The 27253-nt window shown below is 30.2% G+C and overlaps 1 protein-coding gene across 3 annotated transcripts in view; it reads right to left on the bottom strand.

The window, feature by feature from the left end:
* The window catches only part of LOC145283593 (5-hydroxytryptamine receptor 1D-like), a 1014695-nt gene that overhangs the window by 278683 nt on the left and 708759 nt on the right, over nucleotides 1–27253 (bottom strand). For all 3 annotated transcript variants that reach the window (XM_080132521.1, XM_080132520.1, XM_080132522.1), the window contains one exon: nucleotides 7438–7514. The gene's annotated coding sequence lies outside the window, so the exon portion shown is untranslated. The remainder of the gene's footprint in view (nucleotides 1–7437; nucleotides 7515–27253) is intronic.

Here is a 27253-nt window from a genome sequence, read left to right as displayed (position 1 = left end):
AATTTGTCCCGCGCTAATCCCCCTTCTTTGCTGCTATATTTTATTTAATTCTTCCTGTTTCTTGTTAAGCTTCTCCCTGCTAGTCGCATGCCTATTTGTCTATCTTCTTCTAGTTGTTTTTATCTTGTTTATCGCTTTCATTTCTTTTTTCATTTGGTAAATCTGAGTATCCAGCTTCACCTTCTATCCAGGTTTTGTCTGTTCTTTCTTTTCTTGGCTTTTCACGACTTTAAACTTCATACTTATAGTTTTGCCACCTGCGTATATTAAACTGTTTAAGTGGGATATTTGGGAGTTTCTTCTTCACTTTCTATATTTTTGCTTTTAACTCACTCCTCTCTTGGTTCATTGATGAGAAGTGTTTTGTTTTTTCTTCGTTTATAAGTTGCACTGTGTTTTTGTACTTCACTTGCTAAATTCACGTAGAGATTTGTTGTTTTATAGACTTCGGTTTCCATGTTTCTTGTCTTTGAGTTTTATAGACCTTCTTCCTCTGGAGTTTCTATGTATGGAGTTCGAGGAAGTGGTGTTTATTGGTCTGTTCCATCATTTGTATGTTGCTGTATTTCAATTAGCTTTAGACTTCAACTCCACCCTCTCTGGAGAATAAGTTTCGCTTGGCCTGCACCTCTTTATTCCGTTATCTGGTAGTCACTAAGGATGTCCCACAACGCTTCCATCCGTATTCGATACCCCAGAAGAAATGGATAACAATATTAGATTTGTGATGGGATGTCTTAAAGGAGTCCCCTCAAAGTGTAAGGCAGAATAGATTCTGATCCAGAAAACAGCAATATCTCATTCTTTTTCAAAACCACCGATGCTGGAGGGTGAATGCTAATAAACCACTGCTGCTGGTAATAGAATGCTATAAAAAAGAGTCACTCCAAAGGGCAACTCCTTTAAAAGTATTCCATTAAACCTCTATTCTCTTTTGTTCTCCATTTCTTTATTGGAGATTTTGAACTATGCTGGTTCATTTGGTTCTCCTGTATTTTATCTGTATGATCTTGGTACGAATTATTATTATTATTATTATTATTATTATTATTATTATTATTATTATTATTATTATTATTATTATTATTATTATTATTATTATTCCATCTTGACAACGATGGAATAAGACTAAGTAAGACAATGTCCAATTATATATAATGGCGTGTAACAAAAGGAATCATAAGCTTTCTACTATTATCAATAAATGGAAAGTACTATTTACGCAATTGATCGGGTCGAATGCAGAGCAAGTATGACTGTTTGAATTGAAAATAGTGCTGAATTCTGAGATTTCCCTGTCTGCTGGCTTTTAGACATTGATCATCCCTGTGAGCGCGGTTACGAGCAGTTATGATTGGGAGAGAGAGAAGGAAAGAAAGAACGAAAACTGTTGTAACTAAGTGAATAAGCGAACGTTTTGTCGTGGATGAAGCACGAAGATAACATCGACGTCGATTGTTCTCAATTCGAAAGAATTTACGTTACTAAAATAGGAATTACTTTCCGTAAAAAAATATTACTTGGGGTACGAACAACTCTAGAAAAAATATACAAATAAAATTAAAGTTATTTTCTTTAGCATATATAACACGTAATAAAAATATGAACACAATAAAATTAATTAAAATTATCAACTAAGCAGCGTAGAAAATGTATATAGGACCTAATTCCGGCAGACAAACAACCTTCCCTTCTCTTAATTAGCCACTTGGTTTCACATTCTAGAAGTTGTTTTTGAAAAAGAGCGAAGAGTTGATGTTTTCTGGATCAGAATCTGTTTTGCCTTACACTTTTCCGTTGGCAAGGTTTTGATCTTAGAGTAGTATTATTTTAGTGTTTTTACATTAAGTTGCTTCATATATTGTTTTGAGCGATTGCCATAAAAAACATATATATTCAGGAATATGCACGTAGATGCACAACTTATAACCACACGATATCACGATTACTTCGAGGAAAAAAAAAAAATATTCTGTAAATCTGGCTGGCATGTTTCTATTATCAAACGAACAAAATGGACTTTACGTGGATTTGTAATAATAGTATGAATTTTATGTTTAGTTATATGTAAAAATAATAATGACGTTTCGTAATTTATACTGTGTTTCATCTGATGAAACATATTCTGGTGTGACTTCAGGCTTTGTTTTATTTCACCCACCCTTACACTATAGTGTATGCCGAAAGCAGTGCAAGTCATTTTAATAATATCTAAAAAATTATTACTGATTCATATTCCCTAGGCTAAACTTTCAATTACAATCCAGCTAAACATAACAAAAATTATATACCGAGTTATATCGTTTGTTCTCAAAGAAAATATCAAATCTAACCAAACGTGTACTAATAATATCACCATATGATGATTAATTGCCGATTGAGGATTTATATGTATGTAGATAATTTACCAGCTAGTGCATAGTAGTTTATAAAAAGAGCATTGTTCATAAGCACAGTACATACGTAAATAGCGATTATTCTGTTTGTATTTATATGAAAAGAGACAACTCGAGTTCATAGAAGCGACCACCGCTCAAGCCGTTGAAGAGGTTCTCTTGTGAAATAATCCCTTCATAGTAATAATGAAACGAACATGAGACCAAGGACGGACAAGATCTTTAAAGGAAGACACGGGCGTTGATGATCAGGCTTGCCATATGTCCTCCCTCTCTTTAATACAAGATAAGTGTTTCAAACGAAAAAAAGAGGAACAAAGTACATTCGGGTAATCGCTATAAAAGATCAAGAACTTAATATCTTATTGTTAGGAACACGTGATATTTCAGAGCTAGAGCAACGGGTCGGTATTTGATTGGTCGTTCCAGAATATTCTTTTTTATGAGGATGTCATTCTTGATAAAGAAACTTCATTTTTATATTATTCGCCATGATGGAGAACTGTACTCGAGAGTGATTTCAAACTGCTTATATAAAAACTCACTATCCCATACTTTAATCAGATAATAAAGTTCAACAAACTCATTATGACACATGCACAAATATACATACATGCTTATATATATATATATATATATCTATATATTCCGTTTTCTCTTTCAGTCTAGCTTTTTATAAATATATCAAACTAAACACACACACACACACACACACACACACATATATATATATATATATATATATATATATATATATATATATATAAGTATTGGGAAGACTCTAGGACCTCCTTTCATAAACCAGCTCATCAGGAGTCAATCATTGATTTTCTATCATGTGTAAAACAAATGTCAAGCAAGAGCGAATACTTAAGTGGGGATTACTTAGAAAATAATAACGAATGGATGAAATGAAAAAAAGTTATATATATATATATATGTATATATATATATATATATATATATATATATATATATACATTAAATTAAATAGAATTGCGCAGAGTGTCCTATTTATTTAAAAATTCCTTGGATTGGTGACCCTGGTCAGTGTTTGGGTAGACTTGTTATAAATTCTGTATCAATTTGTTTCCCATCTGTTGCTCTTCGCTTGCTTTATCGTGTTAAATCTGCATTTTCTTCAGTTGTAAAGGATGGTTTACCCTACATCACTAATAGTAATGTGATTTATCAATTCAACTGTCAGTGTGCTGTTGTCTATGTAGGTCGAACCCGTTTAAATTTGCAGACAAAAATAAACCAACATGTTCCAGCAAGCATCAGACTAGGTAAGCCTCGTCACCCCTCGTTCACCTTGGAATCTGCTATTGGTAAGCATCTCGGTGAAAATCCAGCGTGTGTCAATGCATATAAAATGGACTGGTTTAGGATTTTACACCGGCCTGACTCTTCGAATCACCTGAGGATTCTGGAGTCAGTCTCTATCATTTCTCGCAGGCTCTCCCTCTGTCGACAGAAGTAATTCGTAAAATCTCTGGACTTATTAGGGGATATATTTTAAATTTAACTTCCCCACATATCCCATTTTGTACATATATTTTATACAGTTCTATATATTCTACAACGTATAATTTATTTGTATTTTTTAATTATAATCCCATTCGCCTTTCATTTTATTTTATATATACATATATATATATATATATATATATATACATATATATATATATATATATTTTCATTTTTGTCTATTCGCTATAATTTTCTAAGTAATCCCCACTTAAGTATTCGCTCTTGCTTGACATTTGTTTTACACTGGATAGAAATTCAACGATTGACTCCCGATGAGCTTGTTGATGAAAGGGGCCCCTTGTGTCTTCTCCACCTTATTTAAAGCGCTTTATAAGTTTTGTACCGTAAAACACTTATTTAAATTCTTTCGGATTCGGTACAACAATGAACAAATCAAAGAAATTAACAAACTATCTCAAGCCTCAAAATTGCACGGGCTTTCATCCACGATTAAATAAACAAGTTATGCAGACAACGTGTCTCTTATATTAATTGAAAGACTCATTTTCTCGAATTAAATGTTTTTGTAGCTTTTGTGACATCTTTCGATTATCAATTAAATTATCTATTAAATTACATAAGCAATTGGATTTACTTGTTCGGTCTAGATTTGGACGTGACTCTGGTGCTGAAGGCAAGAATATTTTTAATTATTATAATCTTGTCCTTTCTAAAGTTGAGACTGCAGATTTGTCTAAGGAGTTGATTTTTTGTGTTCCCCCGACTCGTATAAATAAAGAAGAAACGCTTGCAGCATTTTAAGTTTTATTTTATCAATTTAAGCACCACGATCCTCTTACACCTGCACATGTAATCACCGTGAAGGCCAGTTTGAAGGACTTGGCTCTTCGTTACTCAAATTCAAACATTGACTCTAAAGATTTTGTTTTGCCGAGCACACACTTTAAAACCATTAACACCCTTAAATCGTACAAAGATATTTATATTTGTAGACCTGACAATGGTGCTGGTGTGGTTGTCTTGGACGGAGCACACTATGTCCAGAAAATGTCAATTATTTTAAATGATCCTGATAAATTCCTTTGTATTGGTCCTGCCGATATTCATGATAGCACCTATTAAAATGAAGTCAAAATCCAGAAACACCTTTTATACCTCTACAAAAAAGGTTATTTTACAAAAGATATATATGAAAAAATAAGGCCTTCTGGCTCTCTAAGATCTAGACTGTATGGCCTTCTTAAAACCCACAAACAAGGTATTCCGCTTAGACCTATTTTGTCTATGGCGGAGTCTGCACAGCACTCTTTATCCCAATGGCTTCGAACCATTATAGAACCGGTTCAGGCTCTATATACTAAACATTGTATTAGTGACTTATTTAGATTAGTTGATTACTTACACGAATGGCCACCCGGTATTGAGAACAGCTTTATGTTCTTTCGACGTATTCAGTTTATTTACGTATTCGATTTATTTACCAATGTCCCGCTTCAGGATGTCGCGATTCATAGATATTTATGTTGACTCCCTTTACACACACCCTTCCCGAGAGAAATATTTGTTGAACTCCTATTAATCTGTACGAAAGCTGTAGAATTCATCAGGTATAGTCAGATTGATGGGGTTCAGATGATTTACTGTTTAGGTTTTATCGTTTATATATTTACGTATTTTTGTTGATTTTTTTTAAATGGAATCATAGCGTAATAGATAAGACGCTGGACTGAAATACATCAGGTCCAGGGTTCGAGTCCTAATAACAGTCAAGCTACGCTGAAGAGGGGTAGGACCCCGAAACATTCATGTACGTAGATTACTGCTTTAAAAATAAATAAATAAAAATACTATTTGTTTACGTCCAAAATAAAAAAAATGGGCAATTTCTAAAAAGAAAAGTCATCCGACCTTCAAGGTGAAGACGCTAACCACAATATCGTTTCAAAAATCAACAACAAAAAAACTACACACACTAATATATATATATATATATATATATATATATATATATATATATATATATATATATATGTATGTATGTATGTATGTATACTCTTACTCCTATACGTTACGTAAATAAACTTACTTCCGTTTTTAAAGACAACTTGTGTAATCTGATGATATTTGAAAATTAATAACATATGAACTAAATTTAAGATAAATTAAAACAAACATACAAAAATACGACTTCGTTATAATACACGATTCAATCAAGCGAAGAAAGATGCCTAGACGGTCCACGAGTTTTTCTGTGTTTTTATAGAGTGTTCGTTGTTGGAAAACTTCGTCTTATATTTGGTTGGTGAAAAACAATATCATTTTCACACATCCTTATTTTATATATGATTTCTGAATTAATCCAATTAGGTATATACTCGTGTTATATATCATTTTGAGCGCGTGTCAAGTTCTATCGACTCCCGTTATTCGTTACCGTTCCTGAATCTCTGCAGGCTTTTCAACAGCATGGACAAATTCAAATCGCACGATTTTCTTGTTCCAGTTCAAACTAGGCCGGAAATCTGCCGAAATAGCTCGGGATAACAATGATACATTTGGTCCAGGGTTACAACTAAAGAATGTGTGACACAACATTGGTTCAAGAAATTTCGCAATGGTGACGAAAGCCTTTAAAATAGAGACGGTCGCAGCCGCCCCGACTGCAATTGATAACGAACATTTGAAAATCTTCATTGAAAACGATCCTCGAAAAACTACACGAGAAGTTGCTGTCAAACTCGGGGTAAACCTCTCAACAGGCGGTATCCATACAAAGCACATAGGGAAGTCAAGAAATTTGGATTAATGGGTACTGCATGAAGTTTACGATAATAAAAAAAAAACCTTCTTTTGAGGTGTCTTCTACACTCTTTTTTCGCAACTAAAACGGCTCAATTCTGGAGTGCATTGTGACGTGTGATGAGAAGTGGATCTTCTGTGAACAACCAGCGACGTTCGGCACAGTGCTTGGATGCTGGAGAAGTTCTACAACACTTCATAAAGCCGAAATTACACCCCAAAAGGTTATGGTTACTCTTTGGTTTGCTGCGGCCAGTCTCATCAATCATCATGAGCAATCATCAATGTCGCATCTCTAATATGTTTCCTAGAATCCTTTCCCCTCTTCAAAAATCTTCTGAAATGAATGAAATTATCATACACCTCTAATTGATATAACATTCATATCGAAATACGAATACATCTATATTCATTAGTATATATTTTATAATCTTTTTTATTCTTCATACTATATATAAACCCCAAAGCATTATCGTGATAAGGCTTTTCTTATTATTTTAACTTTTCCTATATATGTATATATATATATATGTATATATATATATATATGTGTATGTGTGTGTGTGTGTACACGCAAAAACAAATACACACACACTAACAAATACACACGCATGCACACCCACACACACACACATATATATATATATATATATATATAACTCTGAATAGAAGACTATGTTATGCAACCAATCAAATTAGAAATAATATAATTTACATATAATCACTTTTATGAAAAAAATGTACTTACTTGTATAAACGGTAATTGTTTTTATTACTGGACCTAAATTTGTTCGGTCCAAATAGGGGCATTTGTCATAACGTTATCTGCAATAAATACAAACATGATAATAAAAATACAGGATGAAACATACATCTTTGTGCATTTTTATACAGGTTAACATTTCATTTTTATGTAATAATGAAAATGTTCGTAATGTAATTTCGTATTTCTAATGCAATACATGTTTTGATTTATAACAAATATAGAACAGACGTAAATATTATTTGTATTAATAATAATATTTTCTGATTATAACATTTATTATATTTTACGAACTGATTTGCATATTGATACAATAACTCTCATGTTTGTAGACAATGTTTGTTTTGCATTTTATGGTGGTTTCTCAAATCTAATAAATGGACAACTCCTAATTAGACTCTAATATTTCTTCGGACTTTCACAGCCATTAATACTCTTAATTAATTCAGAATAAAAATATGTATATATACTAACAGACAGTCCAACATTGCCTAGTCGTAATATACGCTTAAACATGATATTTTGATTAATGCAGATTTCGTATTTATTTTTCTATTATGTTGGACCCAATATATAGTAATCATTTAAAATGTTTTATAAATGAGTCGTCCGCAACTAGCGAATCGAAACCGAAACGTTTAGCTTAGATTGACTTTTTCCTTTGACGTTAATGCCTGACCTGTGAAAATATATTTGTTGCAAGGCTACAAATTAAAACATTGACTAATCGCTATTACGTTAATAATGATATTCTTTAGTTTATATATATATATATATATATATATATATATATATATATATATATATATATATATATATATATACACTTATGCAATGCCGCGCCGTCCGCTAGTATATATACATATTTTTGTTACAAATTAATTAATATAGCTATTACGTTATGCATGCATATTTGCAATGCCGTCGATCGATCTCAATATGGCAAATTCTTTCTTTAATTTTCACACTTTTGCGCCGATTTTCCCCAGGTTTTATCAGATATACAGAAATTCGTCAGCTGTCGTTTGAATCACTGTTCGTTTCAATCGGACGAAAAATACCATCAGAAATAGCAAAAGTGCAGAGAGTCCTGGATATTCTTCGCGGGAAATCTCGCCCGAAGGACGTCGCTGCCATAGTTGGAGTGTCCTTAGCAACAGTGTACAACGTCAGGACCAAATTTAAGGTGACATGCAACATTGAGAGGTCTCGGGCTACCCCTTTCAGCCAAATAAAAACGGACACAAGCCTTCATCAAGGTTCATAAATCAAAGTTCATCATAACATTAGTATCTTTACCTATCAAGTTGTTACAGCTACTTCACACAATATAATCGATGTTTATCCTAGTAAAATACATTATGTTTGCGTTGCTTAAAGATATCACATTAATATTGTAACACGAATTATTGAAAAAAAGTTCAGATGTTCAATAATTCTTTAATTTATTCCTCATTTGATTTCCAAATTATTAAAATATTTAATTTTTACCTTATCATGTGGATGAATAAAATTCTCTTAATTAGGGATGGGCAAAAATGGGCGGATAAAGATAGGGGGACCTAATTTTGAAATCCGATTTATCATCATTTTTTTGGAGTCATGATAGTAAAAGGAGATAGGGATGACAGATTTTTTTCCAGAGGTGCATCTGTACATTTCTATTCTGAACATTTGTAACAATTTTCTTCATTTGTTTAATTTAAATATTTTGTATGTTCCTGTTTTGAAATTGTGTTTTTTTTTAATTATTGTTCGAGATTATATAAGAAACATGTTACGCAAAAAGATTCACATCCTTGCGAGCAAGGAAATTATTAAAATCTTGCATATAAAAATTATGCGAAATTTTTAATTAAAAAAAAAAAGTAGAAATATTTTTCCTATTATATTTTTTTTTTGTGAAAATATTAAATAAACAATGCTTAATTCAATGGTCATATATGTAGTTCGAGAAATTCATTTTTCTTCAAGTTATATCGAATTCATTAATACGGATATTAGGGGCTTTTTCCGTGATGCCCTCCAAAAAAATATTTTAATTTTTTTGTTACAATTTACTATGCTTTAATTTTATATAAAAAAGCAAAAGTAAACACTTGCGTCTTTTATTTACTACTGAAAACCATAACTTTAGTAAAGGTATTTTTGTTTAAACAAAATAATAGATTTTCAGTAAATATTTAAATAAAAAATAATTAGTTCATTATATCCCGCGAGTATTATTTGATAAATACTGAAAATTTCATTAAAATTGGTTAATTTTCTGATTTTTAGTGAATCTTGAAGTAAAGGGAGGGGTCAAAATGTTTATACATTTTGAGTATCGGCATTCATTTTGCCTGTACCTACTTTTAACCTATGATGAGCAATTACGATCCGCGCTTTGATATCGGTTTCCCTTAACATGCAATTGTCAGTAAGTGTAAACTATCAGAAACTCTCTTCCTATCCAAGAAAATCAACATTGAATATTATGGAAGCGTTAGGTGTGGAAAAGAAACTCATTCCCCGTCTTCATCTGTGAATCAACCTATTGAATCTGAATATTTTATTACGGCACTTGTTTTACCGTGTATCACGACATTACCTTCTTTAGAACAACTATTAATATATTTATTACGAAATTAATTATAATCAGAAGAAATAGTCTTCACGAAAAAAAAGCATCATTGTCGAACATCAGAGCGTAATACAAATGGTCCTTAAAAATCAGCGTACATCTGCTTAATCGTGTTTAGCGGGAGTGTAATTTGAGAAATATTAGAATTGTAAGCAAATGGAATACGTTTAGATAATCGCTCAGAGGGTGTGAGAACCATAGACACCAATGCAGCAGCTAAATCAATGTAAGAGATGAATATTATATATCTGAAACAACCAATGATGATTGGTCTGGCGGTAGAGATTTCATCTAATAGCTGCTAGGTTAATAATTGCGTGTATGGCATAACTTATAATGTTTTTGCTGCGTTTGCAGACTCAGCTTTGATGTTAACTTCACTTGGACTTTTGCAATTTTATGTATATTTTTCGAAATCTCCTACGCGTAAATTCTTGCACCAAGAGATAAATTGCCACCATCCTGTAAAATAGGGCATTACAAATCTCTTTTTCAATACTTTTATTCCTTAACATCATGTGTTTAATAGGTAGTGTATCATATATTTGTACCTGCAATAGTGTATATCCTAGCTTATATTCATTGTAGCATATTTATAGTATAAACATAAGTTAATGATAAATATTTTGCTTATAGTTTATGTTATTTCATTCAACAGCGTCTATAATAATAATAATAATAATAATAATAATAATAATAATATATATATATATATTATTATTATTATTATTATAGATAGATAGATATAGATATCTTTTGTTTACCGACTGTCGCCAAACAAAGTATACATCAGCTGAGTGTAAACTCTGATTATTAAGGAAAATAATGAACACAAAACCAGGAGTCTCTATTTACAATAGTACTATGAAGAAAAAATCCGCAGTAATGTGGAGGGGAGTAATTTAAAAAGAGTAAAACGAACTGAATTTCTTTCAGATTTTATTGTTAAACAATACATAATAGACAAACACTTCTCATTATGTTCCATAGATATGTGTAACGGAATCCATTACACTTACTTCATTTGTTTAAAAGCATACGTTCACCATGTAAACAGGTTATATATATATATATATATATATATATATATATATATATATATATATATATATATATAAATGTGTGTGTGTGCGGGTGTGTGTGCGTGTGTGCGTACATACTGGTAAGCGATTTTAGTATATTGCTTGAATATCATCTAAAACATAATATAAGTATTAAATCTATCTTTTACAATATTGTAAAAAAGAAAAGCTTCTTACGGATAACAATTTTGCACGAACTATATTATTTGTTACACATAAAATTAAAGTTATTACACATAAAATTAATATTATTTCACATAAATTAAAGTGTTTTATTACACATAAATTAAAGTTATTTATTACACATGAAATTAAAGTTATTTATTACACATAACATTAACGTTATTACACATAAAATTAACGTTATTTCACATAAATTACAGTTTTTTATTGCACATAAATTAAAGTTATTTATTACACATAAAATTAAAGTTATTTATTACATATTAAATTCAAGTTATTCGTCGTCATTTTCCAAAATTATTTAAAACTCGATTTTATTGTTTAAAAATGTTAAATAGATATATATTTTTAAAAATGTGGGGTTTTCTGTAATTAAAATTATTTAATCAATATTATATTATCATAAACTTAATGTAATCATACCATATTTTATATAAAAGGATATATATACACACATCGTAATGTTTTCAAATGTATATAATTAAGCAAAACGGAATTTTCACCTTTATACCTCGTGAATATTTCTCATGTTATTGAACTGAAATATTCTTCCCGCGTATTTTTTATATTAAAGTAGATATATAAAATGTTATGCATAAGAATGGGACACACGCACACGAATACACACACGCATATATATATATATATATATATATATATATATATATATATATATGTGTATATGTGTGTGTGTGTATTAGGGGCCTAGTAGGGCCATAGGGAGACTACAAAAGCAGCAAATCGTAACCTTTCTTGCAGGACACTATATAGGAAATGTAGGCAAATATGAGGATATTTTATTGGTTTGAAAATATAGGTTATTTTTAAACGACTTTCATAAATTTTTAACGGTAGAATATTAATATAATCTTTAAAAAGCCAGCTAATGTTCACATAGTTTTGTCCCATAAAATAACAGATATAGGCATTTTAATATTCACTTTGGCTACCAGTATATATATATATATAAATATATTTATATACATATACATATATATATATCAATTTTTCAAGTTCTAAATCTCAGCGACTAATGATCAGAATTCAACAAATGAAGGCTTGTTCGAAGGATAATGACATATGTTGTAATGGCTAATGTGCATTTTTTAAATGTTTGCACATTAAAGGAACCTGTTCCATCTAAAACCTGATATTTGCACATTTTTACAGATAACACGTTTCAATCATATTCATTTGTTTTTCTAATGTTGCATATAAATTACAAAATTACTGCAATTACCCTAAAACATCTGACCTTGATGGAAAGGCAACTAAAACTTGCTGCTATGATTTCAAATGATCTGAAATAACATAAAGCAGAATTTTTATATTTCTGATATGTTATTTCACCTCTTTGGTTACCATAAATGAATTTCACAGTGGTAAAAATTATTTGATATGGGATATATTTATAATTGTACCATATTTTCAAAAGAGGCCGGATATAATATATGAGAAATATTTGGAATCAAGTCTCCCCTCCCTGTTATTTTAGATGAATGGAAACCATAGCATCAAGTTTTAGTGCCCCCTGCAAGGCTAAACGTTTTGGAGGTATATATATATATATATATATATATATATATATATATATATATATATATATATATATATATATATATATACTTTTAAACTCTCAAAATACCGCAAATTTAAGCTAAATTATTCATAATTAGTTAAACAAGTTATATGCCATTTTATTCGATTTTATTCTACTATTATTTTCACTTTTCATATTTGACTTTTAATTAAAGTAGCCTATTGTTCATGTCAATTTAAAAAAAATAACTTCAAGCCGAGAAGGCAAAAAGAAACTCTGCACAATCGGAAATTATCATTTAAATGTAACTTCCGAACATTACTGCAACACAAATATAATAGGAACATAAAGAACTTGTTAACTTTTATTAGCAGATCCTTCTGCAATTTGACAGCCTTCAAACTTTGGGCAATTCTGTTGAATTAATCTGCGGTAATACTCTGGTTACTTCTTTTTAATTTTTGGCAAAATCTCTTCCAGATTTAAATTTTTATCATTGCATAGCTATTGCTTGATGTAATGTCATATGTTTTCGATATTCTGGCGATTGTATAGGCCAATAAAAACATGGAATATCATGCTTTACAAGAAACCGCTTGACGTTGCCAATTGTATTAATGGGATGAGTATCCTGCATGAACATGGGATTATCATTCAAATTACGGCGAAAATAGGGTGAAAAATTCCCAGTAAACATATTATTTTATTTGGTTTGATTAACTCAACCTTGCAAGCGAACTATCGGCTCTTAATTATTTGCACTAATAAAGTCCACACCAAAATTGAACATCCACCACCTTGTAACGTTGAAACTGTGCAGCTAGGATTAAATTATTCGTCTTGATCTGCGACAGATGTACTGCCTATCAACACTGCTAGGCTAATGAACTTGCTTTCGTCACAAAAAATCAATTCTAATTAATATGAAGAGTCATGATCTTCATTGCATCTGACAAATTCCAGACGGTGCTTTCTATTCGTTACAGAAATCATTAGCTTGAATCTTGCAAATGAAATTCCTTCAATATGTTCTTATCTGTAGAAAGAGAGCATTTTTTAACAAGATTGATTATTGTTTTGCTTTGAGGAGCCGATTTAAATAAGTTTCTGATGCTGCGGATCTTGATAGCATTTTATCCTTGTAAGAAGTAACTCTATGAAGACCAGATTTTGGGGCATTACAAACACTGATGGTGTTTTGGTTCTTTTGCACAGTTATTCGTATGGTTTTCCCATGACGTTTCAATCTGCAGCCGATTTCTCGATTGGATAAAAAAAAGCTGGAGAGTAATGAGTTTCGAACAACCACTAAGAGAGACTAGAGGTATATGGACTAAATGTTACGTTGTGTAACCTACGTACAAAAACAATTACGATTAGAGATGCTAAGAGGTTGATATTTTAAGCTGGTTTTAACCTCATTTGTTGCTGCGGAGTTTCTTTTTGCCTTCTCGATTTGAAGCATTTTTTTAAAAATTGAAGTAAATATCAGGATACTTCAGTTAACAGCTAGATATGCACAGGTAAAATTATAGAGAAATAAAAGCCGAATCAGAGTGTAGGTTGTTTAAACAGTTACATTCAATTTAGCTTAAATTTGCTGTCCTTGAAAAAATGACGAGTACGGACATTATTTTTGGCAGCATTGTACATACATACATACATATATACATACATACATACATACATACATACATACATACATACATACATACATATGTATAGAAAAATAACACGTTTATATAAATCAGTGCATATAAGATTTGAATCCTTACAACACAAAAATAACTATCTGTTCGTATTTAAAGCAAGACATTGATGAGAAATAACTTACTTGTCATGCATGATAGTGGTAGTTGTATTATTGTCCATTAGAAAACATCGTAAAGAAATTATGCGAAAGTAAACCTCAAATTCACGAAATTAATGTAACGTTACAAACCGACTTTAAGAATGAAAATGGAAAATAATTATGAATTTCGAATTTATAACTACGAAAACACGCTGCACCTTTTCCAAACATACTGCAAACTGAGAACACAATTCATCATTTTTAAAATAAAAATAAAAAAATCTTAATTTTACGAAATTCTTTACTTCTTTCAAATTAATCAGTGGTGAAAAATATAAAACATGAGAACCGTTATTTTCAAATTGGTGTATAAAAATGTAAAATAGCAAAAAAAAAAAAAAAAAAAATGAATACACGAAAAAAGAATAAATACGACAAAACATGAATATTTTTCTGCGGTTGTAATTATAATGCTAGCGAAAAGAACTTGAGGGTCTTCTTTAATCAAATATGTAACCACTTCAAGGGAGTTAATTCCAGCCAGCACTTTCAAATCAATTGTAGAAAAAGAAGAATAAAATATGTAGTTAGAAAATATAAACATGGACAAAGAAAAACTTTAGACTTTTTAGAAAATTAAAAAAAAAAACGAAAAAGAAGCATGACTTTTTCAACATTTCATAATAATAGAGTTGCTTAAGAGCGGAATATTTATCGAGAAAAAATAACAATTTAATAAATATAATTAAAAACATAAACTCTTTTTTTTTTAGAATATAAACACAAAACATTGTTTTTCGCAAAACAAGGAGCAAAATAAAACAATATTTTTTTGATAGTCTAAGGATGTGTTTATGTAACTTACACGTTTAGCATTTAGGATGCTATTTGAGACTGAAGTGTAACAAACTGACCAACCGACGGAGCCTTCTCGAGAAATGTGCAGACTCTTTTAAAATACATATTTCAAAATTCATGGTTCTGACTAATCAAGATTGCATTTAGATCTTAAACGTGAAAACTGAACGGAAACTCGATCTCAAACTTTATAACGTAACACATCATCAGACCCATAAATCATGTTCTAAGGACTCCTGAACAATAAAATTATGATGCGTCCTGTCAATCTTCAAGTGTAATGATGGATTTATTATTGTAAACCTAAGTGTAACTGACAATATCGATTTAATAATTCTTGTAACAGAGCAACGAAAATGCTATTAAATAACGCGTGACAGACAATCCAATGAATGCGCTTTATTACGTCTAAAATATATCTAGCTAGTCGCTAAGTAGTTAAATAGCAATCGTTTTAAAAATGTATATATAAAACACATCTTCATTGACATAAGGACTCAATTGTGTACATAGACGCACAAAAATAATACAGTTCTAATTAGATTTCTTTTTCGAAATTTGATATTTCTTCCATTTTACTTTTTTCATCAATATTTTTGCCGTTTTTTAATGTAATCACAAAATTAAGGTACATGCATCGATGTTCATATTAAAAATGAAATCATTATATAAAAGTAAGCATGTCTTGTATACACATTTATCAAATTACTTTTCATTAATTAGCGAAAACCTTATTCAAAACACCCGTGACTGACGAACCGATCATCGTACAGATTTCAGTAACCAATTTAGGTAGAACTATCAACACCTACTGTACACTAGGTACAATGGGAAAGCCAATTAAAGTTGACATGACACATAAACTTTGACGGACATAACGGCTTAACTGTAGACGTGGCCGCATTAACATAGTAGAAGTCAAATTCAGAAATATTAAAATGGAGTTGTTTATTTTTTTTCTATTTTATTAATAATTATTTGTTATTTAATCATGCCATCATCTTCATAAAATAATTTCTGTCACTTAGCCACTTTATTTTTTTCTCTCTGATTGTTTGTGAAGTGTCACTTTTTGTAAGGATCTGTTTTTGAAAACGGTATCTATTGTTGTGGCTAGTTCGTGGTGTTCCTGTTATCGTCCGTGTTATTGTTGACTGGCTTCTTTGGTATTGACGCCATTTTTAGCGAGAACCATAATAGTTCAGCGTGCCTGTAAAAATCGGATTGTTAAGTGGGAATTAGAAAAAAAACACATTCAGCGAAGCGTTGCCATAAAATCCGTTCCCAACATATTTGCAAATGAAAAAATAAGAAAAAATACACATTTGCTGATCGTTTTCATTTAGATTTTTATGCCCATTTAAACGACAATTTCTCATCTCTATGACCTTTATTATTCGTAATTCTACCTCAATTCTTGAAATTCTTCTTCAACGCTTATTTAGCCTTTTCTATTTTTCCTTACTAATAGTCATTTCGTTGCGTCCACACTTGCTACAATGTTCTTTTCCTTCGTAGGTTATGGAGAGAAAGTGTTTAAAATCTCCTTGCACTTTGACTGACGATAAATCTTTATTTATCTTTATTATTATTATTATTATTATTATTATTATTATTATTATTATTATTATTATTATTATTATTATTATCATCATCATCATCATCATCATCATTGGCTCACATGGAGCTTTCACACAAGTCAACAAACAATCTGATTGGACACCTGTGGTAATTATTATTATTAATATTATTATCACTATTATTTTTTAAATTATTATTATCATTACTATCATTATCATTATTATCATTATTATTATTATTAATATTATCATTATTATTAATAATAATATTATTACCTTCTTTTTCTTCTTTTTCTTCTTCTTCATTATCTTCTTCTTTCGAGCGTAGTCAAGATGACGGAATTCACAGGCTCACGCAAGACATCCCGGCCACGTATATCTGCATTGACTGCTCTAGAACAGTAGCATTAAAACTGAATACGTCTTGCTCTTGCAGTAGATTGTGCAAATAGAAGTTCTCCGGATATTTTTTTTGATCAGATTAGTTTTCTACGATAGATATTAGGCTCCTATGAGGAAGCGGGTTGATGTACCATTCTGGCATGTTTCCAATTTTTTTAAAAGTATCCTTGTTTCCTAAGTTTAGTCAGGAATGTGCTGTGTTATAGATGTTAAACTTTTAAATTCTATCTTTTTCTGAAACTTGATGTTTATAAGTTGTCAATTCATTAGAAGCAGACCATGCCATTCTGCCGCTGAACTTTTTATTATGCATGCCATGAAAGCATCTAAATACTAACAGTGTGGTTTTATCAGTTTTAGTTTTGATTCAATGTTTTCATATTGTGATTTGAGTTGTAATAAGTACATTTGTTCCTTTTATCTACTTTTTGTCTCATTGAGATACAAGACGGCATATAAAAATAGAATGAGCTACAATAGCTTCGAATAGAGAAAACAAATGTAATTTGGGAATCGCTTTCGAGTCTTCAAACTGATGATCATTATTGCCCAGACAACGCTGATGTCGAATTAAGGAATTCGCAATATTCAAGAAATAAGTCAGTGGAACACATTCTTGAGGCACCTTGTAGTTCTCTCCCTCTTTTCTTTTTGTTTATCTCTCTTCTCCCTTTCTTTATCTCTTGTGCTATCATAAAATTAATAATAGTAGTTCAAATACACGTTCAAGATAAGTGCTTTAATTTAACTTGCGTCTAGGGTGAGAATAATAAATTGGGATAATCTTTCCGTTAGTAGTTTAATACACTGACGTTGGTTTTTCTAAAGTCAGCGTTAAAATACTTATCACATTAGGCAATCGTATGTGGTGTAACGTTGGGATTTGTTTAAAATAAACATTAATACTTTTTGAGAAGAAATTACGAAATTACGATGTTTTAAAAACGCTTCAAAAGTTGCGATTCCTAAAAAAATGATTCTATCATGTTTTAAATTCTGAATCCAATCTTTTAATCTTGCCACAGAAGTTAACAAGAGAAAATCAATAAAAATATATGCACGTTATTTGATTGTCTTTTTACATGTATTTGTTATGATGCGACAATTCTATTGTTCATTTTGCTCGTTTAATTTTGATAAAGGTTTTTGTGGTATAGAAGAGATTTTACATGCTAAGATTTCTGGAACTGAAAAAAACTATCTGTTGATCATGTAACGTTTTGGAAGCCTGATAATTAAATTTTAATTACGCTTGTGAATGTTCGATACTTGGTTTTAAATCCGCATATACAGGCAGAAAGTGCATTGCAAAACTATAGAACATTATTCACCCATCTATAGAAACAATTTTAAGTTATCTTTCATTTATGCATACACACATATACCCATCGACATATACGTGTTAATATATGAATGCGTGTTTCAATTGATACAGACGGTAAATATAAAGCAGATACACTTATGATGATCACTGATTCCATGAGATGAATCCACTAGAAGAAATACCTTATGTTGACTGAGATTGAATGAGGATCGAGAAATGTTCCGCAATTCAACTATTTTAATTGCCATTCGAATTAGCGAAATTTCCAATTTTTGCAATCAAATCCGTTGATTACCTGATTTAGTCGTGGACACAGGTCGATGCAAAAGGAGAAATATGTAGTTGTCTCTCCCAGTGACTTACTCAACATTAAATTGCACTGTAGAGAACCTACTGTGCATTTTATAAAATTAATTTCATAAAATGTATTGAATTGAAAAATACAAAGCTCATGTAACTATGTAAAATTCTCTTCTAAATAGGGATCTTCATTTCGAACACGTCCTAGCCTTATCAAAGAACCTACTGTCACTTTAGTACGGCTTGTGTGGTGATAAACCCCCTCAAGTGCACTTGCGATGGATTAGGTCAAATTAGACTTTTCTATATTAAATCGTATTTTTTCTTTATCGATTTCCGATTCTTATCTGTGACATTCCGATAATATGATTCCTGAATAGACTTCAAGTCACATGAAGTAAATCTTTGTGAAATATCCGGAAAATTGGCGTAGCCTATATAAATCCAGAAAATATGAGTCCGTCATTGTCGTATATAGATGCTAAATACGTTTGCCTGGCTTATTAAGATCCGAAAGGATTATATTGACACAGCTTTTCTTTACTAATAGAAAACTTATATTAGTATCTCCGGAAAACAGATATCAACAACCCTTATCACAAATGGAAGAGGTTAAGTTCAACAGATAATATAGATCAGGTGATGTTACTCTAAATAATAATAAAAAAATATGTGCTTCCTCACGAAAGCAAATGTGATACAAGGTTGTTTTTTAATGTGGGGAAACCAGTTCCCCTAAAACAAGGGCAAAAAAGGACACTCTTGCAGTATCCCAAAAAGAAAAGAAAGTAAATGAACCGTTAATACTCCAGGTCTTAAATCGTGTGTGACAATTATCGATACTCTGTGTTTATTAGATTAGATACAGCCTGCATATGTTCCTGTCGCTGGTCTATCCTCTAAGGGGGAAAATCGCATTCTGTGTGATTTGAGTGTTTAAAAAATATTTTTTTTTCAAACAGTAAATTATATAACTGAATGCTAAGAAAATTACTTATAATACAATTTTAAGTGTTTACATTTCAAGTACATTGTTCTTCACCTGTTTACCCCACTGTCAAATGCTGAGTGCATTTATATTGCTCTTCTTCATTTTATAAAATAAAATCCGCTGGGGAAAACCAAAGTATAATGGTTTAACGTGAACCATATTTGATGCGGTTGAATTAGAAACAGGCGATTTCATTTTTATGAAGATTTCACAGTCGCAGCTGCATGCATATATATATATATATATATATATATATATATATATATATATATATATAAACTACTGCACTGTTTTATTTATCAACCTAGAATATATCCAACATGATTTAAATTTGGTGTAGTAAAAAATAAGGTCAATTAGAATATTTATTAGGTCATTAACTACCCAAAATACACAGTATTGCAACGTCATTTAATCATAAAAAAGTTAATTGTAGTGAACTATTCTGTCCGTTGTGTATTCATATTTTTATGCCAGTTGCTTAATTGACATGCAGATAAAATCCGGTGGAGCAAGAGGATTTTGTACAAAAAGAAAAAAAAAAAAAACTTTATTTTTTAGTATTTTAATAAAAGGTATATTTTGCATTTTTATGTAAGTATTCATATTTGAAAAAAGAGATACATTTGTGTTGAGATAGAACACAGTGAATAATGATACTTTATGTAATACAAGTTACAGTAGTAGCTGTAGTAGTAGTAGTAGTAGCTTGGTTGGATACACTTGTGCATCCGTTAAACTAAGAAAATAATATTTAATACGGCTAATTATGTTGTTCACAAATGAAAGAAAAAACGATGCTACTTATTGTAAAGGATAGCTAGTTTTATTATGTTATCATACATTCAGCTATAATGGAGTAAAAAAGAGTCTATAAAAACATAGAAAGTGTTATTGAAACGCAAACAAAATATAGAAAGCTAGATATTTTAGTATCATACCTCGTTATACACGATAGCCAAATTGTCAACCTCGCAGGTTAGATAAAGGATAGGTATTAGAGGTTAGTAAATCGAATGGATGTCCGAGTGTTCATTGCATATCATGAGAGGTGTTTTTCTGCGCTATTCTAACACGATATATATCCATTCTCGATAATAAATTGGAGAAAACACGGAAATCTTCAGTGGCATTCCATTTGCAAATATGTGACGAGAGTTCGAGGGAATCATATGAGATTAACGGGCTCATGCCTTATATTTCTTTTTGTGGTGTTAGTTGTGAACCTTAATGCTTTGTGTGCGTCGCATGGGGAATACGGTATTTTTTCCCGTTACATTGCCTGATCGTAAGATATGGTATAATATATTTTAATTTATGCAAATTTCGTTTTTACTATGATGGAAAGTATTCTTTATTAAGCAGGGAGACTAACACTCCCTTATTTTTTATTGTCATCGAAATGTTTAAATCATATATTTTAAAATCAAGTAAATTTATTGCTTGCTCTAGTTAGGAATCTATCACGGTGTATTAAGAGGAAGTTTCACACGCCTTTCCGCAGTATCTAATACCACAATGCATTGAAGTTTTCATTGCATTGTAGAAAACTTTGATTTTATATATTTGATGTTGATTTTATATATTTTTAATTATAGAATTGAAATTTAAACTGTAAAAGTAAAGTGTCATGATTCAATCGTCCTCTGTACAGAAACATTAATTTGGAACGATCACCTGTCATATAAATGGACCTTCTGTTGATTTTATATGCTTGGAATTTCTGATTGTGTGCTGACAATGGCTTCGAATTCCAGTGTAAAATAAAAAGATAAGAATAATGGTGCAATTGTGATTTAAACAGAAACATGCTTTTCAAATATGCCCCTATCATAGCAAAGAATATATCCTTGATTTTATATATCGATTTATATATATATATATATATATATATATATATATATATATATATATATATATATATTATTGATGTAATCTTACATATACTAGTGCTTTATGCTAACGCAATGGTCAGTGAGGGAAAATATTCCTGCTGGTAATATATATATATATATATATATATATATATATATATATATATATATATATATATAGGTATTATTGTTTTATTATTTGAACATATATTTTTATATAATGCTGATTAATTCAGACTTATATATATATGAGGGTTTATACTTACGCAATCATCAGTGTAGGCTTAAAAAACTGCTTGCAATATATATATATGTATATATTAATATGCATATATGTATGTACGGTGTTTTATATGTAGATATATGTTTATATAATTATAGGTATTTAGACCTACATACACCAGCGTCTCATGATTACGCCCTGATTGTATATATATATATATATATATATATATATATATATATATATATATATATATATATATATAATTATTTTTTTACTATAATATATATATATTATTTTTAAAATATAATTATCCATTGACATGTTTTTCGTCGTCTACATCTAATCAGAGTGGCTGAATCTAGCGAGATTCGAAATCAGGACCCCATGATAAGAAGCCTTAACTGCTACCACGTGGCAAACCTTGCACACCTACTAAATATATCGCGTTTTTATGTAGATGTTTTTATTTGTTTTTGTCAGTGATACTTTTTAATGAATTCAATTATTTATACGAAAGTGCATATTTTATCTAAATGCGATTGGGAATAATTTTCCCTTTGACAAATTTGGTACCGCCCAAGTGGGGAGCTACATACATACATATATATATATATATATATATATATATATATATATATATATATATATATATATATAATTATCCACTGACACATGTTTCCTCGTCTACGACTCATCAGAGTGGCGTAATCTAGCGAGATTTTAAATCAGTCTCCCATGATAAGACACCTAACCTCGCACGACCACGACAACTAATGTATCGCGTTTACATTTTGAATGAATGGTAGAGGTTTAGGCTTCGTATTATCGGGCGTTCGTTCCCAACTGACCTCCATAGAATGGAAATATGTCACAAAGTTTAACAAGGTTTTTTTTTTAATACAGATCCACAGAATATTATAAAATCTGGTATAATAAATTATGGGGTTTATCTATTTTATGTTTACTTTCATCATATTTTGCTTTGGTTTTGATACCCCCAAATTCAACCCAAATTTACAACTCTTCTTTTCATAACCTATCATACTTTCATAAATTAGAGTCCATTTTCTGTAGGCTGTTTTTGAACCCACTTAACGACGGGTACTTTCGCTAGTAATATATACGACTCCTAATTTAGACTGTTCCAAATGGGTCTAAAAGTAAATTATTTCCACCTCACATTTAGGTAAAAATGCACTTTCGTATAAATCATTGAATTCATTAAAAATATCGCTAACAGATACAAAGGCACATACAGACACACACTCACACACGCACACACACATATATATATATCTGTGTGTATATATATATCAATAAATATATATATATATATACATATATGTAAAAGAGATTTAGAAGGCTGTCACAATGCGAGGAATGCATTATATTCGCTGTTGGTAAGAGGAGACGAGAACAAGTGGTGATTTACAAATCAATAAGTACATATATATATGTTTATTATTATTTTCTTTTTTAATATATATTTAATCAGTTGTTTTTCCTTAGTTATATGTACATGTATATATTTATATAATAATAGGAAATTTATTACTGTGAGTCTAGAATGAGTTTACATATTGTTTCAGCTAGACGAAGATCCTCAGAAAGAGGAAATATCCAACTAGCATCGTCAGTATTCATAGATGGTCCATTGGTTGGATATTCCCTCTTTTTGAGGATCTTCCTCTAGCTGAAACAGTATGTAAACTCATTCTGGACTCACAATAATAAATTTCCTATATACTGCTCTGGCTACACATTGAGCACTCTAGTCCGGTTTTTTCACCCCTGGTAAATAAATATTTATATAATTATTAATTTAGAACTACATGTATGGAGTACTGTTGTCGCGTTTGGGTTGGTGCATCTGCTACTTATCCCTAACTCTTCGACAATGTTCAAAAGGGAGTCGCCAACCTGATAGGCTCTGAACTGTCATCTAGGCTTTAACCTCTATCCAATCGACGAAATATTTCACCCGTCTGCCTGTTCTACAAGTACTTTAATGGTGATGCTCTGACGATCTATAAACACTTGTACTCCTTTGACGTGACTACTCCCGACAGATCCGACAAGTAGTTACATTTCACCTCTAAACGGTAGAGATCCCTACGTGTAAGAAATCCTTCTACCCCAATGGCTTCTTCCCTTGAACTTCTAGACTTGGAACTCTCTTTCGGGATTTGTCTTTCCCAACTCTTCCGACATGCAGATGACCAATTGTAATGTGAACAGACCTCTTGCTACTCATCTCCCTTAATAATACCCCTGAAACTTGTGCCCTCGAAAAAGCTCCCTACTTCAAAGTGACACTGTGCCTTGTTAGGAGTGAAAATTCAATTAAAAAAAGTAATTACATATCTTTAACTATTAATTATATGATTAGAGTAATTTTAAATGTTAATACGACTAAGTATATTACTTATTCAAGTGAACTAAATTGTACTAATCAATTTAACTAGTTCAGAAACTATTCATTAATACAAGATTAAAACATAATTTTATATAGCATTTAACGATGAAAAAGTACCAAAAGAAGAGAAATGTAATAAACTAATGAACGTTAACTGTAAGGGTAAAACTTTCAAAACATTTAAATTGATGTAAAAGGATAAATAAAATAAATAAAAATACAAAATAGCAGTAATCAGTATATAAAATTAAATATTAAGTTATTAACGTTATATATATATATATATAATAGTTCAAATTAAACGTTTTTCCTTTTATTGTAACTAATTAATACATGATAAATTAAAGTAAAATGTGCGTCGATAATAATCACAAGTAAATTATATAAACGCAAACCAATGGCTTACATGATATAAAATATTTATTACTACTGTTCAATGTACGGAATAAATTTTAAATACATTTAGTATGTGATATAATATAAATATAAATGGATACAATATTAAATAATAAAACTTGGTATATATTTGTATTCAATAAATTGGATAAGAGGAAATATACTTATGTAAAAATAACTAACAAATATAGCAGTTAGTCGTTTATTTGAATATAATAATTTAACTCAGATCATTGATAAATAAAATCTCATTAATATAGATTAATTTATATTGAAATATTTTAAATGTAAATATTTTATTTAAATATATAATATAATCAATTAAAACATAAATTAAATTTATAAATCCACAATAAAATAACAATAAAACGAAATAGATATATTATATTTCCATACAATATAAACTCTTTAATTAAACTAGGTTGGATAAACGAAAATAACTCATTTAAATTAAAAATTGTGTAATCAACCTTTAACTGATTTTAAATAAATTATGATAAAATGTAGCAAAATATATTATATATTATTAGTAGTAAAATTAAAGAAAACACAATTAATTACAATAAACGACTTATATTTTTTGTAATAATAAATTTTATTTGAATACCAAGACATTCTGTATGGATATAAAATTTAGATCAAACAAACAAGTTATTACCGGGAATAAAATATATATTTTCTGTAATTAGTTTGTTTAAAAGCTAAACAAATACATCGACATATTTAATATTTTTTGCAATTAATGCGATTTATTACACATAAAATTTACATCTCTTAATTTTACTTGCAAATTCAAAATGGCGAAATAAAATATAAATAAAATATAATTCAAGCTTCTCTCCCAATATGCGAATGTTGTAGCCATGCCCAAATACATTTATTTTTTTACTGGATAGATATTTGCCCTTTTCAAGGGAGTTATTGTAGTATAAATTAATTTATAAATATAATGATTAAATTAATGATTTTACCTAAAAACTTTTGCTGTCAAGAGTTGTGAACATCAGCGTACTGAGAAAAAATTGTAAGATAGTCGACACCAAGAAATTTCGAATATAGGCTATTGACATTCATTTGTTATATTTTCTGCAACTTAATTTAAGCTCCTTAAATAATGGAATAATGGATTGGTCTAAAATAATTGAAAATATACATGTCTCAACGGATTATATATATATATATATATATATATATATATATATATATATATATATATATATATAGTCATCCACATACAGTACTGTTTCGCTGTTTCACAGCTCATCAGTGCGGCTAGACAGGCAACTACCTCAAGCCAGGATAGAAACCCGACCGTTTGTACGGCAGTCAAGGCTCTTATATATATATATATATATATACATATATATATATATATATATATATATATATATATATATATATATATATATATGTTTACACACACGAGAGGCGTGCAATAAGTAATGCCCCTGTCCAACTTTTAGTTGTCTCATCTAGTTGAAATTTTTCATGTGCAATGATTGAAATTTCTCCGGGTTATGGGGCAAATAACAGCTCAGAACTAATTGTGGTTTCTGTTTTACAGGTGTTTGAACTGAGTCAGGTGTGAAATAGAGCCTGTTGAATGTCGAGCAGTGATCCGGTTTTCGTATATTAAAGGACGCACCCCACAGGAGTCTTTTGATGCAATGAAAGAAACTTATGGTGATAATTCCACATCATATGACCTTGTAAAAGGCTCTCATCGTGAATTCAAACAAGGTTGGATGCAAGGGGACATGAGTATTTCAAGGTTGGATGCAAGGAGACATGAGTATTTCACACCCACATATAATGATAGGTTAAAAAAATGTATGATGAAAAATATTATAATCTACACAATAGTAATATAAAACTATTTAATTTATATTACAACAGGTTTCATCATTATTATTTATAATTTGGAAAAAAAGTGTCCTTAGTAATTAATTTAGAGAAATCCTACTAATTTGCAATAAAACTGAGTCAAATACATTAACCTCAAATTTATTTTTTTCAGGAGAGTAAACAAACTGTGCAACTTAAGTTGTCAGTTTTCGCAGTTTGATGAACATGCCCTCTGGGGGTTTATGCACGAATAACCAATCAAATTCTCTGAAAACCGATTTCAATATGTTCAATGCAGAAATGTCATTAGCGAAAAAGAAACTGTTCCTACCGGCGGAGTCTGTCGCTTTATTGAATTGCGACCATTTT

Source organism: Euprymna scolopes, chromosome 8 (genome assembly GCF_053919585.1).
Source record: "Euprymna scolopes isolate OS-2025 chromosome 8, ASM5391958v1, whole genome shotgun sequence".
NCBI lineage: Eukaryota > Metazoa > Mollusca > Cephalopoda > Sepiida > Sepiolidae > Euprymna > Euprymna scolopes.
This window is presented reverse-complemented; position numbering and strand designations above follow the sequence as displayed.